Source organism: Vicugna pacos, chromosome 34 (genome assembly GCF_048564905.1).
Source record: "Vicugna pacos chromosome 34, VicPac4, whole genome shotgun sequence".
In the NCBI taxonomy this organism is placed as follows: domain Eukaryota; kingdom Metazoa; phylum Chordata; class Mammalia; order Artiodactyla; family Camelidae; genus Vicugna; species Vicugna pacos.
This window is the reverse complement of record NC_133020.1, coordinates 1,335,650-1,363,576: the sequence shown is the minus strand read 5'-3', so window position 1 is coordinate 1,363,576 and position 27,927 is coordinate 1,335,650. Positions and strand designations below refer to the sequence as shown.

Here is a 27,927-nt window from a genome sequence, read left to right as displayed (position 1 = left end):
CAATACACAGGTGTTAAAGAGGAGGAGGGTTAGGTTCAGATCTGTTACACACATCACTGCTTAGCCTTGAAGAAACTGCTTTCAGGTCTCTTATCTCAGTCTGTGAAATGAAGGACTTGGACTCTGGTTGTAATTCTCTAATACACAGGAGTGATAATCACTAATGGAGCCAAAGCTATGAAACAATGTTAATAAACGTGGGCCACAAGTTTGCAGGAAATGGGTTTACATCGCTTGTAAATTGTTTTCAGACACAGTTTGAGCCCATATAACCTGAGGATTGATTTGACCTTTGTTGGGTAAGGATTCTTTGTTTTTGAAGTGAAATATCCTGAACTTGTTAGTGTCAGGGAGGAAGAAATTTCCCTCTGCCCTTCTAGGTTTTTCTGGCTGGTCTAAGAATTAAATTCATATGCACCAGATCAACAGGAGAAAGTCAAACAAAAATTTAATGGCATGTGTATAATCGGAGAGACTAAGTCCTGCACCTCATACAGCATTTTCAACTAAAGGCAAAAGAGGATGTTGGGGGTAGTGGTTTGGGACTTCAGAGGGGAGGAAGGCAATTCACATAAAGATGGAAAAGCAAATGTTCGGTAGATAAATGTTTGCTAGACCACGCACAGACAATAGGTGACAATAAGAATTTTAACAAACAGACCTTGCTAGGTTCCTCCCAGTCTGCATACTTGGTTCATACTATTGTTACCTGTGGTGATGACTTCCTTCCTGGAACAGCTCTGTCTACACTCTTGAGGCAGCTAGGAGGAAGATCAAAGTTTCTTCCTGAGTCTTATGGGCCTGGATTGTTTTCAGCTCAAAATAATCTGCATGCCAAAGAAACATTTTGGGGTAGCAAGTTTTGCTCCCCTAGAATAGGTGGTTTTACTTTAAACTGCTCGGTCGTCTGTGATCAGTTATTTCCCCTGTTAGGACGCTATGCTAACGCTTACTATAAATATTAGGCGTAGCATCCCAGTAGGTAAGAATGTATTAGTTGAATCATTTTGACTGGTTCATACGACAACTGGTACAAGCAGGGCTTTTTATCTTGTATCAAGACAGTAAAATCTGTAGGCTTCATTTGCTGTTTTGTTTTTATGCACATTGATGTGGGTTGTTTTTAGATCAGATTGACTCAAGAAATAATTTCACTGTCAATTTAAAAAATTTCTGAATGTCCACTGTGTTTGAAGCTAAGTGTTACTGAACAAAGTCTCGTGTGTCCGCAGCACAGAAAACCAAACTGACGGGTTGTTTGCAGCAAAGCAAGGAGTTTATTGCAGGGCACCAAGCAAGGAGAACGGGCAAGCTCATGCTCAAACGGCTTAAAGGCAAAGGTTTTTAAAGACCGTGTTGGAAGGAGAGTCCGAGGATGTGTAATCAGCTGGTGGACATTCTTCTGATTGGTTGGTGGAGAGGTAACAGGGCGATGTTTTGGAAATCTCAGCCTTCTGGTTCCAACCAGTCTGGGGCCTCCCTCCTTGCCGTCAGCGAGTAGTCACCATCCTCCATGGGGGGGAGGGGGTCTTGGTTTCTACAGAACAACTCAAAGATATGGATCAGATTGTTATCTGTGTCCCTTCAAGACAGGGTAGGAGGTCCTATGACTCTGTTGTTCTACTCACTTGGGAACTCACGGAAGGCTCAGGAAACTAAAGCCTTTTTTTCTACAAATAAGAAATGGGGGACACGGACAGGGGATTCTGTACCCAGGAAGGCCCCGCAGAGTCCTGCTCGGTTTCGTAAGTAATACATTTTAGTAAGACCCTTTCCAATTGCCCTTGTCCTCCAGCCCTCCACAATCCAGACAGACAGAGCCCTGTAAAACAGCCTGCAATGTAAGGCTGCATTTGCGTATTTACTGTATTAACAAGCTGTTGTGCGGGATGACCAAGTCAGTAACTTTATGCTACTTACAGACCCTACTTGCTTACGTGGGATAACGCAGAACGTCTCTCTTATGTTTGGTTTCAGTGTTAAACATTATTAGGTAAGCAAGTTCTGAAAATAACCTTCCTGGCGTTTGTTGATGCCCTTCCTGGCCCGTTACTACTTTACTGCTGTGTTCCCACAACAAGCAGAATTAATTTCACTTGGCTGTTCATTTTTCTGAATTCATCTGAAATTTTTTGCTTTCATCTAAAATAAATACCGTCAGATTTTGATTTATTTTCTTTGTTCTTTAGACCATCTCACAGCTTATTAACAGGTGAATCAAGTCAGTTTTTTTCATATCACTTATTAACAGCTCCAGTAAGAGCTTTGGAAAAGTAGAAACTAGATGGAAAGTCATTTGTTTCAACGATGAAGGATAAGCTAACAAGAATTTATCTTGTGAATTCTTGAGAGGAGGTTAGACTGATACTCACTGAGCACGACTCGCTGTGCTAAGTGCTATGTGAGGCACTGATAGTCACAAAGGTCTTTGTCACAGCTTCCCTCTGTATGACCTTTGCATTAAGAAGAGGAGGAATTGGTTTGGGGGGTGAACAGCCTATGAGAACTCCTGTGTGAGCTAACTAGCTTCTTGGGTGGTAATTCTAGGCATGCAACATTCCCTGATTTCCCGGCAGGCCCAGGCCTCTTCCAATGTTTTCTCTTTCCCCTTCCCAAGCCCCTTTCAAAATCTGGAGGGGAGGGAGTTACCTCCTTAAGGTAGACATTTCCCCCAAGGTAAAGGGAACTGGAGACTCATCCCTGAGACTGTAATTTCAAACATGACTCGATTCCAAAGACAGGAAGTAAGAGGGGGAGTAAATGAGGAAATCTCAGAACAGCTGAGCTCAATCTGAAAATGAAGGCGAGAGACAAATATTACATGTTAACTTACAGCTTTTCCACCTTCTTTTCTGTGTTCTGCAGGGAGCTCAGACTCAGGGGGGCCCAATTCTAACTTCCTGGACACGCTTGGGCCTCCTCCCATACGCCTTAACTTGGAGAACGGCAGTACCGTTCACGCCCAAGTGGTAACGATGAGGACTGTGCTGCTGGCTTGTGTGCATGGGTGTCGCTGCTGAGAAGTCTGGTTTTATTCTGACCCCGGATCCTTTAACTCAACCCGATTCATCACTCTGGAAGGTCTGGTGTCTTCTCTTGTTCCACTGTGTTCATTTTTTTTTTTCATTCATCCTGATAGATATTCAGTGAGCATTTACGAGACTCCATTTTGAATTCTTCAATTTTGAGAAGTTCTATTGATTTACTCCTTCAATAATTCTTTGCCTTCTATTTTTCCATTTCTTTCTATTTTTAGTCTCTCTCTGGAACTCCTTCATGTTGCATCTGTGACCACCAGGACGGAATCTTTAATTCGTGTTATTCTCCTCTTTTCTCTCTACCACCCCTTACTTTTTGTAGTTGAAATTTGAAGAAATTTCCTTGACTTTCTTTTCTGACTTTTCTATTGAATTACTGCAGCTTCAGTTATTATCATTTTAAGATTTGTATACATATTTTTTGATTGTGTTGTTTCTTATTTCATGGATACATATCATCTGTACTTCTTTTTCAGACCATATTGATTATATATATTTTAAGGTTCTCCACTGCTTCTGTCTTGTGTCTTTTTCTCTGAATAACTTTGCTTGTTTGTTTGTTAGTTGTTGCTTTTGATGTTGTGGGATTTTCTCAGGTGTCTGGTGATATAAATGACTAAATATAAATGTTACCTATTTATGTTTAAGAGCACTATAATATGGGATGAAGTGCTTTAGAAAGGTTTATAAGCAGTGGGCTTCACTGAAGGGAGATTCAGGGTACTTTGAAGTGACACACCCCAGAATATCAGAGAGGGACGACCTAATGTTTCATTAGAGACATGGGGTCTTAATTAAAGTCTGTCTGCTTTTACTTAAACCTCCTTTTTTGGGCCTCATTCTACCCTCTTGGAATTCTGTCATCTTATGTTTGGAGTCTTTCTATCTCCAGAGAAAAACTTTTATTTGCAAGAATGGGGAAGGGCAATCAGTTGACCATAGAGTTGTGTGGGTGGAGACTTGAGTCTCAAGACATCTTAAGAATTATACCCAACTCCTAACCCTACCTTTTTAAGCCTCTCACCCTACCCCCATCTCCTAGAGAATCAGTACAAGGTACTTCCATATTTGTATTTTTCTGAGGCTCTGTGAGGTAGGGCTTAGCTTCTTATCTGCCATCTGCCTCTGGAGGTTTAAGCTGCCTGTGCTCCGGAAAGCAGTTACTCCTCCTTCACCTGCTTCCATCCTGTAAAGCTCTTGACATTTTTTGTGGTCTCCTGTGTCTTTTTCTATTCTCTTTGTCCTGTTGAATTTATTGCCTTTTCTCACTCTGTTGTCATTTCAGTGTCATTTCAAGAGGGGCGGGAACACACATCTTCAGTCCATCATGTTTAACTGTTTAAAAAGGACACTTGTTACGTCACTCCGGTGCCCTCCCATCGTGCCCTAGATGTATACAGTGCTTTAACGCAGCCTCTGGAGCCCTACCTGACCTGATCTCGGCCCATTTTCTTTGTTCTTTACCGAACTGTTTGACTTTGTGCTTTCTGTTCTCTTGACAAAATTCAACATTTATGATAAAAACCCTCAACAAAGTGGGTATAGTCAGAACATACCTCAACATAATAAAGGCCATCTATGATAAGCCCTCAGTTAACATTATACGTAATGGTCAAAAGGTGAAAGCATTTCCTCTGAGATAAAAGAAGACAAGGATGCTTGCTCTTTTGTTCAATATAGTACTGGAAGCCCTAGCCACGGCAACTGGATAACAAAATGAGATAAATGGAATCCAAATTGAGATGGAAAAAGTAAAACTGTCAGTGTGTGCCGGTGACATGATACGATGCGTAGAGATCCTAAAGACACCATTTAAAAACTAGTAGAATTCGTCAGTGAATTCAGTGAAGTTGCAAGATACAAAATTAATGTAGAGAAATTTGTTGCATTTCTATACACTAACAATGAACTATCCAAAAGAGAAATTAAGAAAATAATCCTGTGTAGAATCTTATCAAAAAGAATAAAACACCTGCTCATAAATCTAATAAGGTAAAAAACTTGTACTTGGAGAACCATAAGACACTGATGAAAGAAACTGAAGATGATAGACAGGTGGAAAGATACACTGTGCCCATGGATTGGAGGAATATTAAAATGACCATACTACCCAAGGCAATCTGTAGACTCAGTATAATCCATACCAAAATACCAAGGGCGTTTTTCACAGAACTACAAAAAAATAATTCTGAAATTTGTATGGGAACACAGAAGACCCCAGGTAACCAAAACAATCTTAAGAAAGAAGATCAAAACAGGAGATATCATGATCCCTGAGTTCAAACCATACTACAAAGTTACAATCACAAAACAATTTAATACTGGCACAAAAACAGACGTTGATTGATGGTATTGAATAGAGAACCCAGAAATGAACCTACAGTTATATCGGCAAATAATCAATGACAAAGGAAGCAAGACTATACAACAGGGGACAGACAGGCTCTTTGATACATGATGTTGGAAAAACTGGCCAGCTATATGTGAAAGAATCCAAGTGGGCTACTTTCACACATCATATACAAAAATAAACTCAAAGAGTTAAATGTAAGGCCTGAAACATAGGCAGTGTGCTCTTTAACATCGGTCTTAGCAACATCTGTTTGGATAAGTCTCCCCAGCAAAGGAAACTGGGAAAAATAAACAAGTGGGACTAGATCAAACTGAAAAACTTTTGCACAGTGGAGAAAACTACCAACAAAACAGAAAGACTGCCTGCTGATTGGGGAAAGATATTTGCAAATGATAAAACCAACAAGGAGTTAATATTCCAAAATATACAAAGAACTCATGCAATTTAACATCCAAAAAAAAAAAAAAACCCCAAACAACCTAATTTTTAAAATGAGCAGAGGCTCTGAGTAGACATTTTTAGAAGGCATGCAGATGGCCAATAAACACATGAAAAGATGCTCAACATTGCTAATCATCAGTGAAATTCAAATCAAAACCACAATGAGACATCCCCTCACGCCTGTCAGAATGGCTATTATTAAAAAAAAAATGTTGGTGAGAGTGTAGAGAAAAGGAAACCCTTGTGCCCTATTGGTGGGAATGTAAATTGGTGCAGCCACTGTGGAAAACTATATGGAATTAAACAATATTTAATTCCACAACAAATTAAAACTAGAACTACTATATGATCCAGCAAATCCACTCTTGGGTATTTATCCAAAAAAATGAAAACACTAATTAGAAAAGATACATTCACCCCTATGGGTGTTGCACATTATTTATAGTAACCAAGATATAGGAGCAACCTAAGTGCCCATCAGTGGGTGGAGATATATATATTTATATATATATATATGTATATTACTTAACCATGAATAGGAATGAAAACTTGCCATTTGCAACAACATGGATGGACATAAATGGTATTATGCTAAGTGAAAAAAGTCAGACACAGAAAGACAAGTACTATGTGATTACACTTAGATGTGGAATCTGAAAAACAAAACAAATGAACTAACGTAACTAAAAGGAAACAGAATCATAGTTAAAGAGAACAAATACTGGTTTCCAAAGGGGAAGGGTGTGGAGGATGGAGAGAAATAGCAAAGGGAGATTAAAAGATACAAACTTTCAGTTACCAAAAAAATTGAATGACAGGTCTGAAATGTACAGTCTTGGGAACATAGTCAATAATTATGTAATATCTTTGTAGGATGACAGGTGACCACTAGACTTATTATGGGGAAAATTTTTAAATGTACAGAAATATTGGATCACTATATTATGGACCAGGAACTAACATAATGTTCAGGAACTAACTAACTAACTAATTAACTAACTCATTTTAAAAAAAAAAGAGCAGATTTCTTGCTACCAGAGTCAGGGTGTGAGGGAAAGGAGAACTAGAGGAAGGTAGTCAAAAGGGACAAACTTCCAGTTACAAGGTAAATAAGTACTAGGGATGTCACGTACAACATGATAAAGAAAACTATTGCTGCTGTAAGTGATAAATGGAAGTTGTTAAGAGAGTAAATCCTGGAGTTATCATCATAAATAAAATATATATATTTTTCTGTTTCTTTAATTCTGTACCTATATGAGATGATAGTGTTCACTAAACCAATAATGGTAATTATTTCATGATGTACGTGAGCCAAATCAGTATATCATATACCTTAAAGTTACACAGTTTGGTATGGCAATTGTAGATCAATAAAACTGGAGGGAGGAAAGTAGAGAAATACCAGGATATAGTGGGAATGGATAAACTATTCTATTCCCAGGGAGGCTGGCAGAGGAGGAGTCAGAGGAATAGGTCTTTTGAGAGAAAGAAGATGGTCACTTGTGTTTCAGGAACTGTACCAACTTCTGAGCATCTGCTTTGAATCATCTGTTATTTACTTTATTTAATAATGATAATGTCTTAAATAAATAAAATTAAATACTTTGTAAGCTAATTGTTTTAATAAATCATATACTAACTCATTTAGCACACTCAAGGCATAGTTCTATCTTCCGCGTGTACTAACTTAATTCTCACAATGGACTTATGAGGTAGGCGCTGGTATTTCCCCATTATACAGCTGAGAAAGCTGAGTCTCAGAGAAGTGGTGGAGTCTTTCTTAGGCCATGTAATTATTGGTAGCAGAGTCTAGATTTGGATTAAGTCCGTACGGTTGCAGAATTTAGTTTCTTAATGATTGCAGTGTGCTGCTGCTTCTCATCCATCCTCAGGAGATGCTTACAGAGTAGGAAGAATGAGATCAAAGGACTATTCAGCCAGGCAGGTACAACTGATAAAAGCATGTGATAATAAGAGTATGACCTTTCTCTACTTCTCCATTCACATTAGCAACCAATCTCTATCCCCAGTAGTTATGCCATTTAAGAACTTAGCACACATCTTGTCATCTCCTCTCATTTAACTAAATAAGTATATGGATAGGCATGTGTATGAATAGGTGTTATGTCATTGTCTATTTCTCAAAAAGTTACAATTCTTACCCAACTGTAATGAATGAAAACTCATCCAGTTCGACTGGGTAGCTTTACTTATTTTAAGTGACTATAAATTTTCAATGTACTGCTCTACCGTCATCTATTCATCTTTCCCTACTGATGGAGATTTACTTGATTTTTAGTTATTCATCACTATGGATCCTTCTGTAAGGCTGTGGCAGTAAACTTTCTAAGTAATGTTTACTTACATACTGAGAATTTTCTTTTTTTGTTTGTTTCCTTTTTCCTTTTTTTTTTTTTCGGTGTGGGGAGGGAATTAGGTTATTTATTTATTCTTAGAGGAGGTACTAGGGTTTGAACCCAGGACCTCATGCCTGCTAAGCATGTGCTGTACCGCTGGAGCTACACCCTCCCGCCCTAGAATTTTATTTATATGATTTAGATTCCCAAGGAAGAGAATTCTGCCATATGAAATCACATTTAAAATTATATTTCTATTGAAAAAGAATATGAAAATGAACATATATATATTCATGTATGACTGAAAAACTGTGCTGTACACCAGAAATTGACACAATATTGTAAACTGACTATAACTCAAGAAAAGAATAAAGAAAACCACATAGAAACATTGAAAATAAAATAAAGTAAAATCATATTTCTACCAGAAATATACAAGAATACAATTTTCTTTGCATCCCGCTTACAAAAATAGAAGTTACTACTTTAAAAAGTTTGCCATTATTTTGAGTGCATTTTTTCAAAGACTTCACTGGAAAAATGAACGATACGGTCAGATTTACACATCTTTATAAATTTTTACCTAAATAATGTGTGTATAAATGAATTTAAATTTAAAACATTTGTCTTTGATTTTTTAAAAAAAAGGGATGTAGGAGTCGTCATTATTTATCTTTTAAATTAGCGATCTCAAATCTTAGCATGTATTAGAATCACCTGGTGGGCTTGTTAAAACACAAATCCAAGGCCCCACTCTCAGAGTTTCTGAATCAGTAAGTCTGAAGTGGGGTATGAAAATTTGCATGTCAAAGTTCCTGGTGAAGATGCTGCTGGTCCTGGGACCATACTGAGAACCACTGTTCTCTGTAGCCCCTTTAAAACCAAGAATTATTCCCAAGATTTTAGACCAGAAGTAAGCTCCTGAACATTCACACCTCATTGAGTCAAGCAGCTACAAAATTTAGCAAAATGATAATCTTTTAAGAAAGAGATAAGACCCAGTGTAGGCTTGATTTGGGGGAAAAGTGGGTAATTGTGTACACTGCTGTTAAAAAAATAAATTGATATTCTATTTCACTAAAATTATTGTTTTGCATACTTAGAAATTCACTTCTAAGGGTTTATCCTAAGGAAAATGTCATAAACGTGTTAATTGATTTAGCAACAAAAATATTTATTGAAGCATTATTTGTAATATTAAAAATGTTATAACTGTCTGCACTTCCAAATAGGGTATTTATTAGATCAATTGTGATATATCCATAAAATTGAACACCACTCAGGTATTCAATAAAATAATTAGATTATAGAGAAGTAGGTACAGACTTAGTGATTTATAAATATTAAGAAAAGCAAGAAACGTTCACTGTGGTTATGTCAGATGTTGGGATTAGCAGCTATGATGGTTGGTGCTCAACACCTCTTTCATCATCTTCTTAGATGCGCTCCTGTCTTGTGGAGACTAGAAAGTTAGAAATTCCATTTCTTGGACTCCACCGAAGCTTGGGCTCTGTATCTACTTAACCCTTGTGAACCCCATGTTACTGCAGGAGATTTGGAAGTTACTAGTGAAGCAGAAAATACACTCTCGCCGTTTCTGCTCTCAAGCATAGTCATGGAAGCGTTTGATTTTTTGCTACATTGTCAAAGGGACCCCAATATTGAGCCACTTATAATGTGACTGTCAAGCTGAGCATGGGACATTCATTTTGCTGTTGTGTAATATCATAGTCACAAAGTAGACTGCGGAGCAGCAAAGTCATAGCATGATTTTGAATTCTAACATCTAATCATTGAAGAATCAGTGGCCCAATAGCACAGCCTAGAATCTGGCTTTTTACCTTTTACAATAATGCTGCAAGCCATTTAGTATTTAGTAAAGTCTCTTTTGGTGTAGAGTGGTGGAAAAGATTCTGTTCTCTGAATACTGAACACTGATAAGACTGGATAACTTTTATTTTTATTTTTAGCTTATATATGCTGCCTAATTTTCAACACCCATGTATTACTATTGTCATATGAAAAAAAACTATATAATAATAATATTGTTTAGAAAAAATCTAAAGTTTACAAAGAGATTTATTTTAAAATTATGGTAACTTTTTGGAACATGGTATTACAGTTTACTAGCTAAGTAGTTTTAAATCCCAGGACTGCCACTTCCTCCTTTAGCATCTTTAGTTCATAAACCTTCTAAAGTCTCAGCGTTACTTTCTATAAACTGAAGATTATAGCATTTTGTCTATGGTGATAAAATTAAATGAGATATATGTAAAGCTGAGATCCCCATGCCTAATGTTTTACAGGAATTAAATGGTGGCAGTCTCGCTGCCTCCCTTCAACTTTTATAGAGCTAACATTTTTCCATTTTGACTGTAAGAACATCCATGCATATCTTTTTTAAATGCTTGGCTTTGAACAGCATTTCATTATACAACATCAAAATCAATTTAGGTGAATATCCTAAGATAATTTAAATTAGATGAAAAAAATAATAAAAATATTAAATGAAAATTATTTCTCTGTGTGAACTTGCATTTCATTATCATCGACATTATTTAAGAAAACAAATTCTACTTTGTAAAGTGATTTTCGGATTCTTTCAGATCACTGATTGTTTCAAGTTGACACAAATGACGCCTAGTGTTCAAAATACAGCGACACATCAATGTCTGATAGATAAGAATCACTGCTTCCTTGGATTCATACGCATAACTCTTAGTAGCGTTAATAGCAAATGGGGGCACACAGTTTCCTATGAATTTAAAATAAAATCATGCTTCTGAATTGTTTTGAACTCAAGTATCTGGACTACATAGGGTAAATATTACCTTTAAATCTGCACCTGAGTATTGTGTAAATATAGACAGAGTTCTGAAACTGGCAACGAACCCCAAGCATCTTGTCCAGAAGAGCTAGCCATTTCTGCTAAAGTTGCAATCGATTTATTATTTTTTTTTTTACAGCATTCAGTTGCCCAGAGAGAGGACTGTGATATGTGGCCACTGCATAAACCAACAGAACCACCTTTTATGGGGTTCAAACGTACCACCTTGGTTTTAGTAGTGTATATACTAGCCAACTGAGCTGATTCACTATGTTTTAATTATGAATAAATTATGATATATTTCGGTCAGTTACTTTGTGTAATTCCTGTATTCTTAAATTATGTTCATGAGGATTGTTTCTTAAGGCATGTGCTCCTGACTTGTAGGTTATCATCTGAGATTCTTTTCTGCTTCAGCTAATGAGACTGAAATTAAGAATGTCTCCTTATAATCCTATCTTTTAAATAAGTGCTTGGCACTGATTTGTTATAGTGAAAATGTGTTAGTAAGTACAAAAATTATGTTCATTCATTCATTCAATATCTATTTATTGAGACCTACTAGGCAGTGTTCTAAGTGCTGGGGATACAGTGGTGAACAAAATAAACAAGAAATATAAATGAAAGCCACTTTGGAAAACATTTTGGAAGTTCCTCAAGATGTTTAACATTGAGTTACCGTATGACCAGAAATTCCACTCCTAGGAATATACCCCAAAGAGTGGAAAACTGTTCACACACAAAAAATTATGCTGATGTTCATACCATCATTGTTCCAAGTAGCCAAAGAGTGGTAGCACCCGTCACTGATGAACAAACAAATACAGTGTCTCTTCATAGCATAAACAAGAATGGAATTGAGTCTACAGATTTACTACAAAATGAGTTCTCTTCTTGAGTTAATTTCTCATTTTTAACTGGAATGAAATGTAGAGGAGAAAACTACCTGGTGTTCTGGTCTATACAGTGTGACAACGCTAAGCCATCCTGGGGAGGAAGGTTTCTCACATCTTCTGGGAAGCAGCATGATTTTTTAGGGGAGAATTTAGATGTTTACGATCATTTATAGCCTAAAAATTTTAAGATATTTAGTCTTGGTCTAACCATGTAAAAACTTGCATTCATGATTATATTAAAAGAAAATGGAAATCCCTTATAATATGTTTTTATAATTTTAATATAATTAAAGATTTTTAATGTTTCTATACTATGTCCTTGAATTCCAATAAAATGTGCTAGAATAGATAGAATAAGACCCTTTGTAAAGACATCTGCTTAAGAAATTTTACTACTTTTAAATTCTAAATAGCTTTTCAAAAAACATGAAGGCCATTGTTAAAAGGGCAAGCTTGGAAAATAATCTGATCACATTACAGAATTCAGAGGTTTAGCGAAGCTTGTCAGTAATCTAGATCCTGTAGAGAATGTCTTCGTAAGTAAGTTGTGAATGCAAATGAGAGAATTATTTCCATTTGTAATTCATGAATTTTGTCTTAATAATTTGTTACTTTTTGTATAAAACATTTAACAACATTTCAAGAGTGACAACCTGGAAATTGGCAAAGTATGGAACTCACTCCACTGAAACAGTCATGAAGCTGGCAAAACTGATGAATAGATTCAGACCAAGGTGGTAGAACAGAAGTATGAGGAGCTCACCTTCCTCCACAAAAACATCAAAATCACATCTACACGTGGGAAAACTCTCATGGAGATCTAACTGGAAACTGGCAGAAGAACCAAAGCTACAAGAAAGAATTCCATGATACCAGGCAGGATGGAGAAAAGACCTAGGGGCAGAACCTCCACCCCTGAGAGGGATCTGACAGGAAAAGTTCACATGGGTGGACCCTCCCCCTGGAGAGTGAGTGGGTCAAGCCACAGACTGGGTGCCCCAGTCCCGTCGGTCCTACACAGAGGAGACAAAGCCCCCGGCTACTGGAAGAACCACTAGGAGAGACAGAAGGGCTGTCACAAAGAAGGCACAGGCACCAGCTTGCCAAAAACCAGGATGAAGACAGCGCAGCACTAGTGGCTGCTGCCTCGCTGCTCTCCCCAGTCCAAGTAAGTTTTAACAACTCAGCCCACTCATTCCACATCACAGCTTGGCATGGGAACTGGGCCAGCTGGGCCCAAGGAAAAGAACTGATCTAGCTTTGCAGAGACAGCCTAGGGGGTTGGGGTGTGGTCTGGATGGGGTGGCAGCAGCTATTGTTGGTGTTTACTGAAGAGGCACCATGACCAGCAAGCTGTGGTCCCCAGTCCCTGTCAAGAAATGCTTCAGTCTCACATACTCAGTGCTATGGCTTAGCATTGGATCTGGAGCAGACAGGTCCTGGGAGAAGACTCAGTCTAAGGTCACAGATCGGGGGATGGGATGTAGTCTGGGTGCAGCAGTGGTGGCCATTATTGGTGCTTACTCAAGCCACACCTTGTGAACCACTGAAATCAGCACTCTGCTGTCCTGCTCCCAGCCAAGTGGGTGCTCTGGCTTGCTGCCGGATCTGGGGCAGACAGGTCCTGGGAGAAGATCTAAGGATGCAGAGGAGGCTCAAGGGCCTGGTGTGTGATTCAGGAGGGGTGACGGCAACCAGTGTTGGTGCTAGATCCATCAGCACCCCCAGAAACAGCCCAGATCCCTGATGGCATTGCAGCCAGAACAGTTCCTGCAACCAGAACACCTCAACCCCCAGGCCCAGCCTGGGAATACTGTAGCCTTACACACTTCACGTCATAGCCTTGCACTAGGTCTGGGACAACCAAAACAAGGGTAGGTATGCAACCTTGGGCTATGTCTGAGCAGAGCTGTAGCTGTCTGCTTAGGTGGCACATCAGACCTCTGTGAGCACAGGAGTCTCACTTGCTACAGCACTCCCATCTGCTGGGGCAAAACACAAACTCAGAGGAAACAAAGCCTGCTCAAGCCTGACTCGCAGGGCTTATGCTGTAGCAACTAAGGAGTAGACTTAGCCCCTAACTTGTGGAAACAGCCATGGAGCAGAAAAGAAATCCCACTTCCCACACTGTACAGGCTGTAGATCTTCCAAAACCAACCACATCTTCTATCAAGGCAATAGCGGCCAGCACACCTTGAGGAAAGACAAGCCCACATCAAAACCAGCCCTGATACCAAAGACATCTGACACATTCAATCTACACAGGGATGCTCCCACATTAAAATACTCCTTAAAGATCACAAAAGATAGTAGTTTCCCTAAATTCATAGATATAGAGAAAGATAAGAAAATGAAAAGGAAGGGGAGCTTCTCCCAATTGAAAGGGCAAGACAAATCCTCTGAAAGAATAAAGAGATCATTAGTCTACCAGACACTGTATTCAAAAAGGTGGTAATAAAAATGCTAACTAAATTAAGAGGGGTTACTGTTATAAAAGTAGATCATTTTAATAAGGAACAAGCAAAAATAAAGTTAACTCAAACAAAAATAGATAATTCAATTTCTAAGGTACAAAGCACTCAAGAAGCAATGAACAGCCAACTAAATGACACAGAATAATGAATAAGTGATCTTGAAGGTAGAATAATGGAAATCACCTCATCAGAACAGCAGACAGAAAAATGAATGAAAAAAGTTAAAGCAACATATGAGATCTAGAAAATAATAAAATGCACCAACCTATGTATAATAGGGGGTGCAGAAGGGAAAGAGAGAAAGAAGGGGATCAAAGATGTATTTGAATAATTATGGCTGAAAACTTCCCAACAATAAAGAAGGAAAATATATCCATGTATAGGAAGCACAGAGGGCTCCAAACAAGATGAACATAAACAGATCCACACCAAAACATATCATAATTAAAACAGCAAAAGATAAAGAATTCTAAAGGCAGCAAGAGAGAAATAGAGCCATTTTTAAGGGAAGTCCCATAAGATTATCAGCTGATTTCTCTGTCGAAAATTTACAGGCCAGGTGAGAGTGGCATAATATATTCAAAGTCTTGAAAGGGAAAAACCGTCAACCTAGGTTACTCTACCCAGCAATATTATCATTTAGAATAGAAAGAGAGACAAAGAATACCGGAGACATGCAAAAACTAAAAGAATTCAGTAATACAAAAACTATCCTACAAGAAATATTGAAGGGTCTTCTCTAAGTGGAAAAGAAGCAAGAATCTATAGGAGAGGCAAATAAACAGTAAGGATTGAAGATCGTTTAAATAAGCCAGTATGTAGATTAAAAATTGGGGGAAAAATTGTAAAAGCAACTACAGCTACAATAAACAGTAAAAAGATACACATAAAGATGTAAAATAGGACATCTAACCAAATATGGGGAAGGGGAGTAAAAATTGTAGATCTTTTGAATGCATTTAAACTTAAATGATTATCAACTTAAAACAAGTAGATATAATTATGGGTCAACATATGTGAACCCCATGGTAAACACAAATCAAAAACCTACAGTAGATACACAAAAACCAAAAAGAATTGAACTCAAGACTATTACAAAGGAAAATCCTCAAATCACAAAGGGAAAAATGAAAAGATGAAATGAAAAAGAAGAACTACAAAAACAACTGGAAAACAAGGAATAAAATGGCAATAAGTACATGTCCATCAACAATTACTTTGCATGTTAATAGACTTAGCTCTCCAACAGAAGGACATAGGGTGGCTGACCGGATTAAACAACAAGAACCTGCAATATGCTTCCTGCAAGAAACCCATTTCAGGAAGAAAGACACACACAGACTGAATGTGAGGAGATGGAAAGATATATTTCATGCAAATGGAAATGACAAGAAAGAGGAAGTAGAAATACTTGTATTGGACAAAATAGACTTTAAAAACAAAAACTATAATGAAAGACAACAAAAGGCATTATATAATAATAAAGAGATCAATATAAGAAGAGGATATTACATGTTGCAATATATACACACCCAGTACAGAAGAAATTAAATATATAAAGCAAATACTAAATGACATAAAGGGAGAGTTTAACAAGAAGGCGTTAACACTCTAGTGATATCAACAGATAGATCATCCAGACAAAACATTAACAAGACAACTGAGGTCTTAACACAATAGACCAGTTGGACTTAACAGATATATACAGGACACTACATCCAAAATAAAAAGGAATAACACATGTTCATTTCAGGCATGCAAGGAACATTCTCTAGGATAGACCACATACTAAGTCACAAAAGAAGCCTCAACAAATTTAAGAGGATGGAAAATACATCAAGCATATTTTCTGACCACAATTGTATGAAACTGGAAATCAACTACAGAAAGGAAAATGGGGAAAGAATGAATGTGTGGAGACTAAACAAGATGCTACTAAAAACTAAATGGGTTAATGATGAAATTAAAAAAGAAATCAGGAAATAACTGGAGACAGAGGACAATGAAAACACAAACTTACAAAATCTATGAGATGCAACAAAAGAAGTTCTAAGAGGGAAGTTCATAGCAATACAGGCTTCCTCAAGAAACAAGAAAAATCTCAAAAAACATTTTACTCTCCCACCTAAAAGAATTAGAAAAATAAGAACTAAAAAACTTTAAACTCAGCAGAAGATAGGAAATGATCAAGATCAGAAAGGCAATAAATAAAATACAGATAAAAAATAGAAAGGATTAATAAAACCAAGAGCTGGTATTTTAAAAAATCAACAAACCTCTAGCCAGGCTCACCAAGAAGAAAAGAGAGAGGAACCATATAAACAAAATAAGAAACAAAAGAGGAGAAATATCAACTGACAAAGCAAAAATACAAAAAAAAAAAAACCCATAAGAGAATACTATGAACAGTTATGGCAATAAATTGGTCAACCTAGAAGAAATGGACAAATTTCTCAAAATGTACAGTGTCCTCAGACTGAGTGAAGAAGAAACAGATAAACTGAACAGACTGATCATTAGAAGTGAACTAGAATCTGTAATTTAAAAAAAAATCACTGAATACAGAAGTCCAGGACTGAGTGGCTTCACTGGGGAATTCTCCCAAATATATAAAGAACAACTGGTACCTGTCCTTCTCAAGCTATTCCAAAAAATTGAAGAAAGAATACCCCCAAATTCATTCTATGAGGCCACCATTATTCTGATACCAAAGCAAGGAAAAATAACTAAACACTAAAACACTAAAAAATAAGAAAATTACAGGCCCACATTTTTGATGAATTTAGGTGCAAAAATCCTCAAGAAAATATTAGAAACTGAATCTAACGATACATAAAAAGTATCATATACCATGGTCAAGTTGGATTTATTCCATGGTCAAAAGAATGGTTCAACACATGTAAATCAATCAATGTGATACACCTCTTTAACAAAAAGAAAGATAAAAACCACATAATTATCTCAGTAGACCCAGAAAAAGCATTTGGAAAAACCCAACATCCATTTATGATAAAGATTTTCATTGAAGTGTGTATAGAGGGAACATATCTCAACATAATAAAGGGAATTCATGACAAACCCACAACCAACATGATACCCAACAGTGAAAAGCTTCGAGTCTTTCTGTGAAATTCAAGACAAGGAGGCCCACTCTCACCACTTCTGTACAACATAGCACTGGATGTCCTAGCCAGAGCAATCAGTCAAGAAAAACAAATTAAAAGGTATCCAAATCGGAAACAGAGAGGGAAAACTGTCACAATTTGTGGGTGACATGATATTCTGTATAGAGAACCCAAAAGTCTCCACTCAAAAACTATTAAAACTATTAAGTTAATTCAGCAAAGTTGCAGGATACAGATAAATATGCAAAAATCTGTTACATTTCTATACTCTTAAGATGAAATATCAGAAAGAGAAAGTTTAAAAAATCCCATTTAAAATCACATCAAAACCACCACCACAACAACAAAAGACCCTAGGAATGAACTTAAACAAGGAAATGAAGACTTATATGCTGAAAACTGTAAAATATTGATAATGGAAACTGAAAATGATTTGAAGAAATGGAAATACATCCTGTGCTCTTGGATTGGAAGAACAAATATTATAAAATAAACTTCCTACACAGAGCAATATACAGATTTAGTACAATCCTTATCAAAATACCAAGGACATTTTTCTTTGAACTAGAACAAGCAATTTTAAAATTTGTATGGAACCACAAAAGACCCTGAATTGCCAAATCAATCCTGATTAAAAAAGAACAAACCTGGATGTATACCACTTTTATACCTCAGACTACTACAAAGAAAGCTATATTTACCAAAACAGCATGGTATTGGCATAAAAACAGACATATAGATCAAGGAAACAGAACAGAGACCCCAGAAATAAACCCACATACTTATGTTTAGTTAATCCATGACAAAGATGTCAAGAATATACATGAAGAAAAGACAGCTTTTCAACAAGCTGGGCTGGGAAAACTGGACAGTCACACATGGAACAATGAGATTAGAATATTACCTCACACCATATACAAAAATAAGTTCAAAATGTTTAAAGACCTAAACATAAGACATGACACCATAAAGCTCCTAGAACATAGATGAAATACTCTTTGACATAAATTGTAGCAATATTTTCTTAGATCAATTTCCCAAGACAAAAAATAAATAAATAAATAAAAGTAAAAATAAACAAATGAGACCTAATTAAACTTAAAAGCTTTTGCACAGCAAAATATACCATTGACAAAGTGAAAACACAGCCTATGGAATGGGAGGAAATAGTTGTAAATGATGTAACTGACAAAGGGTTAATATCCAAAATATACAAGCAGCTCATACAACTCAACATTGAAAACCAAACAATCCAATTAAAAAATGGGCTGAAGACTTGAATAGACACTTTCCCAAAGAAGACAGACAGGCACATGAAAAGGTGTTGAGTGTCGCTAATTACTAGAGAAATGCAAATTAAAACCACAATGAGGTAACACCTCACATCTGTCAAAATGGCTATTGTTAAAAAGTCTACAAATAACATGTTGGAGAGGATGTAGAGAAACGAGGACTCTCCTACACTGCTGCTGGGAATGTAAACTGGTGCAGCGACTATGCAAAACAGTATGGAGGTTCCTTAAAACATTAAAGTAGAACTACCATGTGATTCAGCAGTTTCACTTCCGGGTATGTATTTGGAAAGAACACAAACATTAATTTGAAAAAAATACATGAACCCAATGTTTATTGCAGCACTACTTACGACCAGTGATGTCATGGGAGCAACCCGAATGCCCATCAACAAACAATGCTTGTACAACTGAATATCCACATGCAAAAGCTTAAATTTGATGATTACACTGTATGCACAAATCAACTCAAAATGGGTCAATGACCTAAATATAAGGGATAAGGCTATAGAATTCTTACAAGAAAACATAGGGAGAAATCTTTATGACATTGATTTGACAGTGGATTTATCAATGTGGCACCAAAGTGTGAGCAACATAAGAAAAGTAGATAAGTTGGTCTATGTAAACACGTAAGGATTCATGCAAAGAACATTACCAAAAAGTTAAAAAAGACAATTTACACAATGGGAAAAAATATTTGTAAATCATATATAATCATAAAGATCTATTATCCAGAATATATAAAGAATTCTTCCAACTCAACCACAAAAATGACATACAACTCAACTTAATGGACAAAGGACATGAATAGACAATTCTCCAGAGTAGATACACAAAAGTCCAACGAGCACGTAAGGTGCTCAACATCACTAGAACAATGCAAATGAAGATCACAGTGAGGTACAACTTCACACCAAGACAGCTATTACCAAAGAAACACGAACAAATGACCAAACTGTGGAGAAACTGGACATTGCTGATGGGAATACAAAATGATGCAGCCACCATGGAAAAATTTCAGTGATTCCTCAAAAAGTTAAACAGAATTACCATATGGCTCAGTGTTTGCCCTTCTAGGTATATTTCCCAAAAGAATTAAAAACAGGTACTCATTTCAATTCTGGTACATGAATATTCATTATAGCTTTTCACAATAGCCACGATGTGCAAATAGCCCAAATGTCTTTCACTGGATAAATAAATAAGCAAACGTAGTATATGCATGTAATAGAACGTTACTCAGCTTAAAAATGAATGAAGTACTACGTGCCACAATGTGAATGAAACTTGAACACATTATGTTATGTGAATGAAGCTAGATACTAAAGGTCAGGTATTATATGGTTACATTTATATGAAATAATCAGCACAGGTACACGGATAAAGCCAGAAAGCAGATTGATGATTGCCAGGGGGAAATGGGAGTGACCACTTTATGAGAACAGTTTTCTTATGGGAGGATGAAAGTGTTTTGGAACCAGATAGAGGTAGGCGGTGATCAAACATTTGTGGATATACTAAATGCATTGAATTATATAATTTTAAATAGTTAATTTTATATTGAATAAGTTTTACCTCAATAAGAAAATAACCCAGTACATTCTAGGGACTTAACAAGAACAAAAATGAAGGGATGAAGTTGACAGTAGTCCTGGTCTAGTCAAAGCACACACTAATTTTAACAAGGAAGGTTTAATATAAAGAAGATTGATGTAAAGATTTAATTATAATGGATTGCTTACTAATGGGGAGACAGTAAGAGCAGATACAGGGAAGAGCCTCTTCCTTTTGGCTGAGGCAGAGCACCAAAGGAAGGAACAAATATGGAAGAAATTTCCTGCCAAGGTGCAGCCCCAGATCTTGTTGGAGAGGGTGTGGCCGTTGCCCACAGGATGGTGGAAATGTTTGCTGAGATCCTGCACTGTGGAACTCGCTGGTGATGGACTGTGAGGCTACCTTCTCACAAGGGTCATGGACTGTGAGGTTACCTTCTGGGGGAAGCTACTCAAGGAGGAGTGCTGTTGGCTGCTGGACACTGCAGAAATTTAACAAGTGCATTGCTCTGAAACCAAAAAAGTCAGCCCCTTCCTTCCGCTGGGTCCCGCCAGCATTCTGCCTAATCAAAACTTAACATTGTGCCAACTGGCAAAGGAGAAATATTTTCAAGGTTACATTACTATTTTCAGTATTACATAGCAGGAAATAAAAGAGGTTTTTCAACTGAGAAGCGATAAATTGACAACTGGCACACAATTACTTCAACAAAGTAAGTTTAAATAAGGTAAGTCACACAAAGATCTCCAACTTTAGCAATACCCTCCAAAATTAGCTCATGAGTCGTGTAATAATCTATATGTGATTACTTAGTTGTCATCTGGGTTTGTGATATTTCCATCATCTAGAGTTGGGAAGATATATTTGTTAGGGCAAAAATGTAACTTAGTTAAAAAAATAGGCATAAAATCTATAATGTCCAATTGAAGGTATTAGATAAAAATGTAACAGTGAATTTTAACACAAAGACATGGTTATTGATTTAAAAAGGGCATAATCTGCCGTTTAACTCTCAGGTGTTAATCATTATTTTCAAGTAGGCAGGATATCTACATAGGAAATAAGATGATAACTAGTTATATTGGAAAAGACATCAAAACATTTCCAAATTGTTAAAAAGCTAAATTTTGATCAAGTTGTGTAATCACAACATTGAAAACATGATAACAAATAGCTGTTGGGACACAATTATAGCATCTCTATTATAATAATTACCTTTCCTGGTGTATTTTTAGAGCAAGGTTGAAGTATCAAACATAAATTATTGCAGTAGAATGTTGCTTAAAGGTTATTACTTTACGGGATAAAAATCCTTGTCTCAACTTTGACATTTGTTTTTGAAAAATGGGTCTCACTTCAACATTTATATAACAGCTGGAGACCGTTTTCTTGTGACAACTCTTCTTCGCATTGACATTATCTGTTAATTATTGTTGCCACCGCTAACTTCAAGCTTGGCGCGCTATTATGTCCCAGCTCTTACCAGTTGTGTGATTGCTCTTTTCCTTCTTCATTGATGAAAAGGATGAGTCTGAAAAATATACAAACTTTAATTGAAAGTGAAACTCAAACAAAGGTTATATGGAGTTTTCTGGAGAAATTCGTACAGAATGGTTCAAAAATAATCTTCATGTATTTGAGATTTCCCGTGGTATGCGCTATCTGTGGTGGATGGCCATGAAAGCGTGTCCCTCCCCTCTCTCCTGGGTGCATCCATCCCTTTCAAATGACCTGTGAGTGAAATTCCATATAGTGTTTGCCTAAGTGCTCCACGTCACAAATACTCTGTACAGATATTTAATGAATATTTATTCTGTAAAAACACAATCAATTATAGATGCTTTGGGGGATGATGGAAGGGGTAAGCAGACCACATCAGAAATAAAAAAATGAATGACAAAGAGCCTGTCCTCGGGGAAATCATAGGCTTGTAGAAAAGTTAACACCTTTTCCAAACTATGTAACTAAACATGTATTTTCTTTAGAATTGTCTTCTTGCTTCTGGTGACCTCTCCTTTAACTGCCCTACCTTTGTTTTTCTGTCTTCTTAAAGAGATTTCATAAACTTGCCCAGCCCGTTAGCTCAGATTTTGTGCTCCTTAATGGAGGGTACACTACCTCCCTTCACCTGGCATGGTCTCCAAAGTAGAATATGTTGCATTGTGCTCCTAACGTGCCCCCCTAACCTCTGACCTTCCTACTCCTCTCTGCCGTAGTAGCATTCTTGGTGCTTCAGTTCCCAAAGAAAGAGCAAGGAATGTAGTTCTAGGCCCAGCCTTCTTCTTGTCTTCTTACCTTATCTTCCACTTATCTCCTCATGGTTTTCTTCTTATAATTTCATTCAAATGTCCCTTCATGAAAGAGGCATCACCTAAACATTCTATCTTATGTAGCCTCCTTCCCCAACCCGCAAATTTCAATTACCTTTGACCCCATTATTCTAATTTACACTACTCATAACATTTATGCTTATCTGAAATGATTTTTTTCCCAAAGTTTGCTGCTTAAGATCTGTGTTCCTCCACTGTGATGTCAGTAAAAAAAAAAAAAAAAAGTTAGATGTGGTGTTAGAAAAAATATATACAAATTTCTTTTTGAAGTCTTGGTTCAATTAATTGGGCTGGAAATACAATTTGAACAATTTGAACATTTAAAATTTTTATTTCTTATTCAAATGTTACAGTTTCCTTCAGCTTTGGTAGATCACTCCAGTACAATTACCCGTCGCAGACTCATTTTGCTATTGGGTACTAATGTAATCATTTCTTGTTTTCAAAGTGAAGGAAATTATTTTATACTTTGTTATATGGAAAAATGAAAACTTAAATTTGGTGAAAGTCTTCATAAAACTCTTATCTGGAAATAAATGAATAAATCTGAAAACAAATGCAACACTACATAAAGACTCAAATTTTCACACCATCTTTTATTACTCTGGTCCCAGGTAAACAAAGAGAAAGATAGAATTTGAGCTTTGCTCCCAACGGACTTGTACTCTGTGCCTTTTTGCTACTTGGTGGGTCACAGAACACTCAGTAGAGAAATGGAATTAGGTCTTGTAGTCCATGTTGACAATAATCCTTCCTGCATCTCTCTCTTCATTCACAACTCCTACTTATTTTTGTCCTTTCTTGGTTCCACCCTTCTTCTCTTTTACACTCTCCCTTTACCTCTGTCTTCCCCTCCTAAAAATTCTAGTGTTGTTCTTTGATCCAGTTAAACTTTAAAGCCTTAAAATGAGTTCTACTGAAAAACTATGTTTAATAGGTAAAAATAAATTTCAGCCTTAGAAGTGTGCTAAGTATTTTAAGAAAAATTAACTTTTGAAAAAATTACGTAATTATATACTATATGTCCTCTAAAGCTTGGCAATTCATTCTTTTGCAGAAAATAACAGCTTTATGCAAAACAATAATTCTCTAAACTACAGAACGGATTCCTAGTAAATGTCAATACAAGTGGATTATGTGAGCACATCACTGATTCTTTCATTCAAACAACTTGATACAAATGAATAAGGATGGTTTTCTGAAAGGTTGCATTCTAGAACAGATATGGAGTGGGACAAACAAAGTAATCAATTTGAAAGTACTAACTAGGTAGTTATGATTTATTACATCTTATTACCAAGTGAACATCACACTTTTACCAGAGATTACAGTCAACACAGTATCACCAACCATTACTCCAATTCTCTCTTCACCCCAACGCATTCGTGCTTCCAGCACAAACTCAGGAGCTTTCCAAACATACTAACATACTCCCACTTGTGGCGTATGGTATCTGGACCATTATATCCACAAAGAACAAACAGATGTGGACCATCCAAAGTAGGCATCTTGCTTAACAGACAGCAGCTGAGATCTGCTGTAAGCGAAGGAAGACTTCTTGAGCTTCTCTGGCTCTGAAACTGGCAGATTATGCTGATGGTTAATGGGCAAGTCAAACTTAGTAGGTACTAAGCCGAGCCCTTTCAATTTCCCCTGTTTACACTCTTTCCGATCATGATTAAGGGAAATTCTATCTTTAGGCCAGAAACTATGGATTTATGTTGACACCTCGATTTCTCTTGCATTCATTCACATCCACAAATACAGCCTGCTTTAAAATACATCCAGACTCTGATCACTTCTTGTCACCTCCACAGCTACCATCCTGGTCTAAGACATTCTCAACTCTGACTTTTATAATGGTGTCTCTGCTTCCACTCTTTCCTCACTTCCGTATCTGACCACTAGAACATCTTGAGAAATCCTATTAAAACATGTCATATCACGTCACTTCCCTGTTCAAAACACTGTAACTGCTAGTCCTCTAACTCAGAGTAAAAGCCAAGTCATTACTTTATCTTACAAGTCTCTTCATAATCTCTCACTCATCTTACCCAGTTACCTCTCTGCCCACTTCTCCCATTCTTGCGCTTTCAACACAAATTTCCCCCTCACAGGTCAAGTACCTCTCACCTGGGGCTTTGCACCTTCCACGCCCAGGCTGGAATGTTCATTTCTCAGATAGTCACACGACTTTGTCCCTCAATTCCTTCCTGTCTTGACTCACACGTCGTATTTTTAGCAAGATCTTCCTTAACCAATCTAAAATGGTCGTGCCTGGCACTTTCCCTTTTTTTCTCTTGATGATCATCATTATCTTACACACATATATTTTACTTATCTTCTTTTTTGTCTCTCTTTTTCTCCATAACATGAGCTCCATAATAGATGTCTTTCTATTTTGTTTTTATTTATTGTCATTGCCTAGAACAGTGCCTGACACATAGTAGATAGTCAATAAATAACAAACACTAGTTTAGAATAGGCTCTGGTGGCAGTAGGTGGGCAAAGTCCTTATACCTTTTTCATGTGTAAGGTAGCAAAGAAAGAAAAAGAAAACACTTCATTTTCCTTCTTAAACAGAATAAGGATCATCACATATGGTTTAATTTAAACTCTTGGCTGCTTAGTCAGTCTCATTCTGATGAGAAAAAAATTTTTGAAAGTTGCCTTAAAAATATGGGCCTATTTAACCATTCAAAAGTCCACAAATGATAAACGCTGGAGAAGGTGTGAAGAGAAGGGAACCCTCCTACACTGTTGGTGGGAATGCAGTTTGGTGTAGCCACTGTGGAAAACAGTATGGACATTCCTCAGAAGACTAGGAATAGACTTACTGTATGACCTAGGAATCCCGCTCCTGGGCATATATCCAGAGGGAACCTTCATTCAAAAAGACACCTGCACCCCAATGTTCATAGCAGCACTACTTACAATAGCCAAGACATGGAAACAACCTAAATGTCCATTGGCAGATGACTGGATAAAGAAATTGTGATATATTTATACAATGGAATACTATTCAGCCATAAAACTGATAAAATAATGCCATTGCAGCAACATGGATATTCCTGGAGAATGTCATTCTAAGTGAAGTAAGCCAGAAAGAGAAAGAAAAATAACATATGATATCACTCATACGTGAAATCAAAAAAAAAAAGATAAATGAACTTATATATAAAACAGAAGGAGACTCATAGTCATAGAACACAGACTTGTGGCCAGGGGGAGGTGGGTGGGAAGGGATAAACTGGGAGTTCGAGATTTGTAGATACTGATTGGTATGTATAAAAGATAAACAAGTTTATACTGTATAGCACAGGGAAAGATATTCAATACCTTGTAGTAGCTTATGGTGAAAAAGGGTATGAAAATGAATATATGTATACTCATGTATGACTGAAGAATTCTGCTGTATACCAGAAATTGACACAGCACTGTAAACTGACTAGACCTCAATAAAAACAAATAAATAAAAATATTTTTTTATTTTATTTTAATTTTTATTTTATTAATAAAATTTTTTTATTAAAAAAATTTTGCGCTTTCAACACAAATTTCCCCCTCACTTGACCTGTGAGGGGGAAATTTGTGTTGAAAGCACAAGAATGGGAGAAGTGGGCAGAGAGGTAACTGGGTAAGATGAGTGAGAGATTATGAAGAGACTTGTAAGATAAAGAAATGACTTGGCTTTTACTCTGAGTTAGAGGACTAGCAGTTACAATGTTTTGAACAGGGAAGTGACGTGATATGACACGTTTTAATTTATTTATTTTATTAATAAAATTTTTATTTTATTTTTTTTTATTTATATTTATGGGCATTCAGCATTTTAGAGTCATGAGAGATCATTCTCAGTTACACAAAAATTAAACTTTAATGAACAAGATTGTACTGTGTAGCACAGGGAAATATATACATAATCTTGTGGTGGCTCACAGTGAAAGAGAATGACAGTGAATGTATGTATGTTCGTGTATAACTGAAAAATTGTGCTCTACACTGGAATCTGACACAACATTGTAAAATGACTATAACTCAATAAAAAAAAGTTTAAAAAAAAAGAAAAAATTAGCCTTTAATGTCTATGCATTGTTCTTATTTTTACTCTTAATCACGTTTGACTTATTTATACAGAGATTTCAGTTCTTACCTATTTTTTTCTCTCTTGGGCACACTTCTCCCTTAGGACCTTGAATCGTGTTTGGCTCTAGCATCCAGCACCCGCTCTCTTTCTTGGTTTCCTGTGGTCATCCCACCAACAGCGGCCCTGAATAAACGGCTCCAAAACCTGAACCCTGGCGCTGCATCAAAACATCGTTCATGTATAGGGAGCATTTCAACACTTGCTGATTTCCATGCCTTAGACCAAGAAATCAAAGAATTATTTTAAAGCATCCCCTAATATGTAAGTAGACTGCATCTGTGGAAAACTGAAAATCTGTACTTATTTATGCAACTAAAGTTTCAGGAAAGGAACCAGCATTTTTGTCTTTTTACTTACACGCGCAGAAATAAAAGGTCAGCTCAACGAACACAGTTTCACTGTTTGCTGACCTCATAAATGTTGATAGATGTGAGAATTCTACAGCTCCTGCTGTCTCCCTTTGCCAACAGCCTTCCTGCTGTGTTACATGAACTTTCTGTCCTGTGCCAGGGCACCAATTACCTCTCTCTCACTGTGGCTCTAACTTACAGTCTTCTTAGCCACTGGAAAGAAACCTCCAAACAAGTCATTGAAATGACAGCCTTGACGTATGGGAAGAAATGTATTTTTTTCAGTGTTCTTATGAATGAATTTTCCACATGGAAAACTTTAGTCATCATTCTTTTCAGCAGACACCGATATAGCACCAGGTCTATATTTACATATTTAAGTATAAGGAAATTTGTTCATAACAGTGACGTGTTCTAAAGAACAATGATGATGATGGGAGAGGGGAAAAGAATTTGCAGAGAAAAAGTAGTTCCTTAAAAGAAATTAAAATACTTTAACTTAGATTTTCCAGTATTTTTCACATGGCTTTTTAAGTTCATCTTAATATGTTTCTCTTACTTGATTGTTATTAAGAGAAAAGCACTCAATATTAACAATTCTAAGAGCTATGGAGCTATTACTCATCTGTGTCTGATGACATTTGTCACCGAATCTTGCGAGCAAGCTATTTATAGAATGACCATATAATTTATCATCCTGTCTGACACCTCTCGGAAGTGAAAGGTTGTTATTAATC

At 36.7% G+C, this 27,927-nt stretch overlaps 1 long non-coding RNA gene across 1 annotated transcript; it reads right to left on the bottom strand.

Moving 5' to 3' along the window:
• Positions 1 to 1,290: 1,290 nt before the first annotated feature.
• LOC140691276 (uncharacterized) lies at positions 1,291 to 27,131 on the bottom strand. The gene is made up of 4 exons (XR_012066858.1): positions 26,847 to 27,131; positions 21,847 to 21,894; positions 2,650 to 2,791; positions 1,291 to 1,537 (listed from the first exon to the last, which is right to left on the bottom strand). It is a non-coding gene; the product is annotated as an uncharacterized lncRNA (long non-coding RNA).
• Between the last annotated feature and the right edge of the window lie 796 nt (positions 27,132 to 27,927).